The sequence below is a fragment of the Triticum dicoccoides genome, chromosome 7A (genome assembly GCF_002162155.2).
Source record: "Triticum dicoccoides isolate Atlit2015 ecotype Zavitan chromosome 7A, WEW_v2.0, whole genome shotgun sequence".
Taxonomy (NCBI): domain Eukaryota; kingdom Viridiplantae; phylum Streptophyta; class Magnoliopsida; order Poales; family Poaceae; genus Triticum; species Triticum dicoccoides.
In genome coordinates this window covers 341,583,889-341,591,807 of record NC_041392.1, presented here as the reverse complement: position 1 = coordinate 341,591,807, position 7,919 = coordinate 341,583,889, and positions in this window count along the sequence as shown.

Below are 7,919 nucleotides of genomic sequence, written 5' to 3'. Positions count from 1 at the left end.
ATAGAGTTGGTTACATAAGAAGGAATCTTCATAGTTGGTCGCCAAGCTTGCCCTCCACGCCAAGTAGAATCCAATCCAGACACGGGTACAGTCTTCGGCATTCATGTCTTCACAGCCCATCAGTCCGACCCATGGATAACAAGCCGGACGCCTGAGGACCCCTGTAACACCCTCGATGTGACTATATCTCCCACGTGTCGAGGCACGACTTAGAGGCATAATCGCATTGAAGGCATATGTCGCAAGTTAGGCAATCTTCACAACATCCCATGTAATATAGATAATAAAAGGGGGAGATAACATAGTTGGCTTACACTCGCCACGTCAATCAAGTACATAAATAACATTACATCATCCAAACACTCATGGCCCGACTACGGCGCCAAAATAAAAGATAAGCCAACATGCGACACGGTCCCGATCACCCCCAACTGGGCACCACTACTGATCATCAGGAAAAGAAACATAGTATCATTGAGAGTCCTCGTCGAATTCCCACTTGAGCTCAAGCGCGTCACCTGGAGCGAAATCATCAGGCCCTGCATCTGGTGTAATAGTAATCTGTGAGCCACAGGGACTCAGCAATCTCGCACCCTCGCGATCAAGAGTATTTAAGCTTATAGGTAAGGCAAGGTACAGATATATGTGGAGCTACAGCAAGCGACTAGCAAAATATGGTGGCTAACTTATTCGCAAAAGGGAGCGAGAAGAGGAGGCAAAGCGCGAGCGAGAAACTAGAGACCAACCTGCGCAAGCATTACTCCAACACCATGTCCGCTTCCCAGACTCCGCCGAGAAGAGGCCATCATGGTAACACACTCGGTTGATTCATTTTAATTAAGTTAAGGTTCAAGTAGTCTACAACCGGACATTAACAAATTCCCATCTGCCCATAACCGTGGGCACGGCTTTCGAAAGTTCAAATCCCTGCAGGGGAGTCCTAACATAGCCCATGACAAGCTCTCACGGTCAACGAAGGAATAGACCTCCTCCCTAGACGTTCCGATCAGACTTGGTACCTCGGTTCTTCAAGACACTTCGACAGGTTAAAACAAGACCAGCAACACCGCCCGAATGTGCCGACAAATCCCGATAGGAGCTGCACATATCTCGTTCTCAGGGCACACTCAGATGAGCCAGACGTCGGGTAGGCCAGCCCAGAGTTGCCCCTGGTAGCCCCGGACATCGCTCGGTTGGACCAACACTCAGAGGAGCATTGGCCCGGGGGTGCTAAAATAAGATGATCCTCGGGCTCCGGAAACCCAAGGGAAAAGAGGCTAGGTGGCAAATGGTAAAACCAAGGTTGGGCATTGCTGGAAAAGCTTTAATCAAGGCGAACTATCAAGGGGTTCCCATTATAACCCAACCGCGTAAGGAACGCAAAATCCGGGAACATAACACCGATATGACGGAAACTAGGGCGGCAAGAGTGGAACAAAACACTAGGCGAGAGGCCGGGCCTTCCACCCTTTACCAAGTATATAGATGCATTAAGATAACATGGCAATATAATGATATCCCGACAAGTAAATAAATGTTCCAACAAGGAACGGCCTCCAATCTTCACCTGCAACTAGCAACGCTATAAGAGGGGCTGAGCAAAGTGGTAACATAGCCAATCAACAGTTTGCTAGGACATGGTGGGTTAGAGGTTTTGACATGGAAATTTGGGAGGCTTGAAAGCAAGTGGTAGGCATCGTAGCATTGGCATAGCAAAAGAGCGAGCAATCTAGCATAGCAAAGATAGTAGTGATTTCGAGGGTATGATCATCTTGCCTGCAGAGTTGTCAGAGTTGACTGGATCCTCGAAAGCAAACTCAACGGGCTCCTCGTTAGCGAACTCGTCTCCCGGCTCTACCAAAATAAGACAAACAAACAAACGGAACACAATCAACCACGCGCAAAGCTCAAACAATATGATGCAAAGATGGTATGCTATGCGGGATACGATGCGGGATGCATATGCAAGATGTGACAGGAAATGCAAGAAACTGGCCTCAACATGGAAATCCAAGTGTGCCACTGGAAAGGTGAGATGAAATCGCTTGAAAACGATATAAAGAACGCCGGAATCGGAGTTACGGTTTGGAAATGGCAAGCAATTCAAATATGACACCGGTCTGCGATTTACAGCAAGTAGCCATATAAATGCAATGAGATGAACATGCTACAGCACTCAAACATGACAACAAAATACATGGCAGGGATGCATTCAAGATGCTTAACAAAAGTCTAGCACTGAGCTATGGCCAATTCATCCATTAACAGGTTCAAACAAGCATGGCAAAAATGCATATGGCAAACAGATTTCAGACTTAGTGAAATTAACACTTGTCTGGAATTTCAGATCAGATAGCACTCTTCGGAGCAACAAAACTACATGCTATAGGACCTGAACATGGCAAAGTAACGCATGGCATGGAGCTACTCAAAGAGCTTTAAAAAAGTCCCTTAGTGACCTTGAGCCAAAAGGGATCAGAAAATATAATTGCAAGCATGTGAACATGGCAAAAACATAATCAGTTTTCAGACTTAGTGAAAACTGGCACATGCTGAAACATATCTCAAGTAGGCATGTTTTCGAGCTCGATGCACTCACTACGGAGAAAGTCATGACAAGCTAAGCATACACCCATCAAGAATACACAAAATGCAAGCTAGACATGGCAAGAAAAATAGCATAGCATGCACGGATCAACTACAACATCATCGGCAAAATTGCAAACAAGTTGACAATCTTCCCAGATTCACAAAGTAGCAAAAGTAGAGCTCGATTGACTCAATCTAGGGTGCTCCATAATTGCAAACAAAGACATGGATGGATAGAGCACTACAATATTAACAAAACATCCTTACTGATCCTCCTCAAAAGAGGCACGGATCACTAGGAAACAACATGAACATATGGCATATGAGATAAACAGCTCAAGGACTTAGTGAAAAAGCTAAGTCCCTGAAATCAGAATTACCAAGTGCACCACTTTGCAAGCTTGTGCTAGTCACCACACACATCACAAAAATACATGGGTTGCACCTCTGGAAAGATGACAAAACCCTTAACAAAACATATGTAGAGCTCATGGGCATATCATGCACACATTAATCATGGCAAAAAAGACAAAAAGCTAAATGGAGCAGCAGATCTGACAAATATCTCAAGTAGCACTCTTCTAACAGCATTTCGCGAAACAAGATGAACTCAAATGAAAATGATGCAATGGAATGAAATGATGTACTCTCTGAGATGAACATTTTGATATGCTATATGCCCAAAACGGATATACGGATGCGGAGATACGATGCTATGAACATGGGCACTTGGACTGCAGACTTAGGAAAAAGAGGAGGCGACCTAGGGTTTACTGTTCACCCGGATCTGGATCTGGGCGCACGCCAACCGAGGTCTGCCGGAGTTCGTCGGGGAGGTAGGCCGGCGGCTTGCCGGAGAGGCCGGAGAGGCGGCGTTGAGGAGGGAGGAGGAGGCCGGAGGGTGCGGCGAGCCGCGCGATAGAGGAGGGCGGCGGCGCCGGGCGCGCGGGGCGGCCGGAGATGCGGCCGGAGCAGGCGGCGGTGGCGGCCGTCGACGCGGGCGAGGGGCGCGGCGATGGCGGCGGCGGTGCAAGGGACCGGCGACGGGGAAGAGGAGTCGCGGGGCGGCGCTGGCGGCTGAGCCCGGGAGGGCACGCTGCGGGCCTCAGCGGGCCGGCGGGGCGGCCAAGTGGGCGCGGTGGCGGCGGCGGGGGCAGATCGGACAGTGTCCGTCGGTGGCAATTTTTGTTCGGCGGCGCGCGACGACGAGTGGAGCTTGGGTTTCGGGAGGAAGGGGAAGGAGAAATTTGGGGGTGTCTTTAAATAGGCATAGAGGGAGCTAGGAGGGTCCAAATGAGGTGCGGTCTTCGGCCATGCGATCGTGATCGAACGATCTAGACGATGGAGAAGGCTTAGGTGGGTTTGGGGCCAAATTGGAGGTGTGTTGGGCTGCCACACACACGAGGCCTTTTCGGTCCCCTCGGTTAACCATTGGAGTATCAAACGAAGTCCAAATGATACGAAACTTGACAGGCGGTCTACCGGTAGTAAACCAAGGCCGCTTGGCAAGTCTCGGTCCAATCCGGAAATTTTTAATCCCCACACACGAAAGAAAGGTACAAGTGCCCACCGGAGGAGAACGAAGCGCCGGAATGCAAAACAGACAACGGGGAAAATGCTCGAATGCATGAGATGAACACCTATGCAAATGCAATGCACATGATGACATGATAAGAGATGCATGACAACAATAACAACACACGGATACAAAAAAACCCGAACCCGAGAAAATGAATTAACTTAAAGCCGAAAACGGCAAGAGTTGGAGTACAAATTGGGAAAGTTACATCCGGGGTGTTACAACACTCCACCACTACGAAAGGATCTCGTCCTGAGATCTAGGACTGAAAGAATGTCGGGTACTCAGAATGGAGGTGATCCTCGCGTTCCCAGGTAGCTTCACGGTCGGAATGGTGTGACCACTTGACTTTGAGAAATTTGATTGACTTATTGCGAGTCTTGCGTTCAGTCTCTTCAAGAATAGCAACTGGGTGCTCACGATAAGAGAGATATTCTTGGAGCTCAATGTCCTGGAAGTTGATGGTGCGGTCAAGAGTCTTGAAGCACTTCTGAAGCTGAGAGACATGGAACACGTCCTGAACATTTCCAAAGTTTGAAGGAAGCTCGAGTTGATAGGCGAGGTCGCCTCTCTTGCTCACAATCTTGAAAGGTCCCACGTATCTAGGGGCAAGCTTCCCTTTGATACCGAAGCGACGAGTACCTTTCATAGGAGAGACGTGGAGGTAAACATGATCTCCGATCTCGAAAGCCAAATAACGGTGCTTACTATCATAGTAGCTCTTCTGACGGGATTGGGCTGCTTTGAGGTTATCACGAATGACTTTGCACATTTCCTCTACCTCTGTGATTAAGTCATTACCCAAAAGCTGACGTTCACCGGTTTCAGACCAGTTGAGAGGGGTACGGCACTTCCTGCCATACAGAATTTCAAATGGGGCCTTGCCCAAACTTGCTTGAAAACTGTTGTTGTAGGAGAATTTAGCATAAGGAAGACAATCCTCCCACTTCATGCCGAAGGAGATCACACAAGCCCTGAGCATATCTTCAAGAATCTGGTTGACACGCTCGACTTGACCGCTAGTTTGAGGATGGAAAGTTGTGCTGAAGCGGATGTTGGTGCCCATGGCCTTCTGAAAAGAATCCCAAAACTTGGATGTAAAGATGCTGCCACGGTCTGAAGAGATCACTTGTGGAATATCGTGGAGAGAGACAATTCGAGAGGTATAGAGTTCCGCCAATTGAGATGCAGTGATCGACTCTTTGATAGGCAGAAAGTGAGCCACTTTGGTGAGTTTGTCGATGACAACGAATATAGCATCATTGCCACGCTTGGACTTTGGAAACCCAGTCACGAAGTCCATCTCAATGTGGTCAAACTTCCATTCTGGAATGGCAAGAAGTTGGAGGAGACCAGCTGGCCTTTGGTGTTCTGCCTTCACTCTTCTGCAGACATCACATTCATTCACAAATTGAGCGATCTCGCGCTTCATTCGAGTCCACCAATAAGCTTGCTTAAGGTCCTGATACATCTTCGTGCTCCCAGGGTGGATGGAGAGGAGAGAATTGTGAGCCTCGTACATGATCAATTTAGGAAGTTCACCTTTGGGTACAACAATACGATCCTCGAAGAAGAGAGTATCCTTATCATCAAGGCGGTAGCACTTGTACTTGGGTTGAATCTTGGCAATCCCAATCTTCACCTTTTTCACCATGGCATCAAGAAGCTGGGCTTGGCGAATCTGGTCTTCCAAGGTAGGAGAGACTTGAAGGTTGGCGAGGAAACCTTGAGGAACAACTTGCAGATTAAGTTTGCGGAAAGCTTCACAAAGCTCGGGTTGATAAGACTTGAGAACCAGACTGTTGCAGTAAGCCTTCCTGCTCAATGCGTCAGCAATCACATTGGCCTTGCCTGGAGTATACTCGATACTCGGATTATACTCTTGAATCATTTCGACCCATCGAGTTTGTCTGAGGTTGAGATTAGGCTGAGTGAATATGTACTTGAGACTCTTGTGATCAGTGAAAATGTCCACTTTTCTTCTCAATAGAAGATGTCTCCAAGTCAAAAGAGCATGCACAACTGCCGCCAACTCGAGATCATGAGTGGGGTAGTTTTTCTCATTAGGCTTCAACTGGCGAGAGGTATAAGCAACAACTTTATTCTCTTGCATCAATACTGCGCCAAGACCTTGGAGAGAGGCATCACAAAAGACCTCGTACGGCTTGGATTCATCAGGCGGAGTGAGAACTGGAGCAGTGATCAATTTCTCTTTCAAAGTGTTGAAAGCAATGTCACACTCCGGAGACCAAACGTACTTGACGTGCTTCTGGAGCAGATTTGAGAGAGGCTTCACGATCTTAGAAAAGTTTTCAACGAATCTTCGGCAGTAGCTTGCGAGACCGAGGAAGCTACGGAGTTGCTTCACGTTCTGAGGAGGTTCCCAATTCACAATTGCAGACACCGTCTCAGGATTCACGGCCATGCCCTTGGCAGGGATGATATGACCAAGATAAAGAACCTCATCGAGCCAAAATTCGCACTTGGAGAACTTGGCATAGAACTCATGTTCCTTGTGCTTATCGAGTACCAAACGCAAGTGCTTGGCATGATCTTCATTGTTCTTGGAGAAAACCAGAATGTCGTCGAGATAGACCAAAACAAAGTCATTGGTGTAGGCGTTGAAGATGAAGTTCATCATGCGAGAGAAAGTCGGAGGAGCGTTGACGAGGCCAAAAGACATGACAGTGTATTCATATGAACCATAGCTTGTCCTGAAAGCCGTCTTGGGAATATCTTTCTCACAAATTCGAATCTAATGATAACCCATACGGAGATCAAGCTTGGAGAATACTTGGGCACCTTTGAGTTGTTCGAACAGCTCGTCGATGTTGGGAAGTGGGTATTTGTTCTTGATGGTCTTCTTGTTCAATGGGAGGTAATCAACAAAAAGTCGGTCCGTTCCATCCTTCTTCTTCACAAAAAGACACCACAACCCCACGGAGAAGAACTAGGCCGGATGAGACCCATTTTCTCTTGAATATCGAGTTGCTTCTTCAGCTCCTTCAACTCTTCAGGTCCGAGCTTGTAAGGACGTTTGCACACAGGTTCCGTGCCAGGCTCGAGATCAATAACGAATTCAACTGGCCGGTGCGGAGGCATTCCTGGAAGCTCTTCTGGAAAGACGTCTTGATATTTGCAAACGATTGGAATCTGCGAGATGGCATCGAGTTCACCCTTCTCATTGAGAGAAAACAGACGGATGGTATCATCACGAGCGGCAAAGACAATTACATCCTCAGACGAATGAGTCAATTGAATCTGCCTGGCTGCACAATCAAGATGTGCCTTGTGCTTAGCAAGCCAATCCATCCCGAGAATAAGATCAATACCCGAGTTACCAAGAACCACCAGAGAAGAGAGAAACTTGTAGTCGCCCAACGTGATAGTAACATCTGGAGCAATAGCGCTTGCATTCATGAATTTACCTGGAGAAACAACAGATAACTGTCTAGGCAAATCTTGTAAAGGCAACTCATGCTTAGGGTCCAAATGAGGTGCGGTCTTCGGCCACGCGATCGTGATCGAACGATCTAGAGGATGGAGAAGGCTTTGGTGGGTTTTGGGCTAAATTGGAGGTGTGTTGGGCTGCCACACACACGGGGCCTTTTCGGTCCCCTCGGTTAACCGTTGGAGTATCAAATGAAGTCCAAATGATACGAAACTTGACAGGCGGTCTACCGGTAGTAAACCAAGCCCGCTTGGCAAGTCTCGGTCCAATCCAGAAATGTTTAATCCCCACACACGAAAT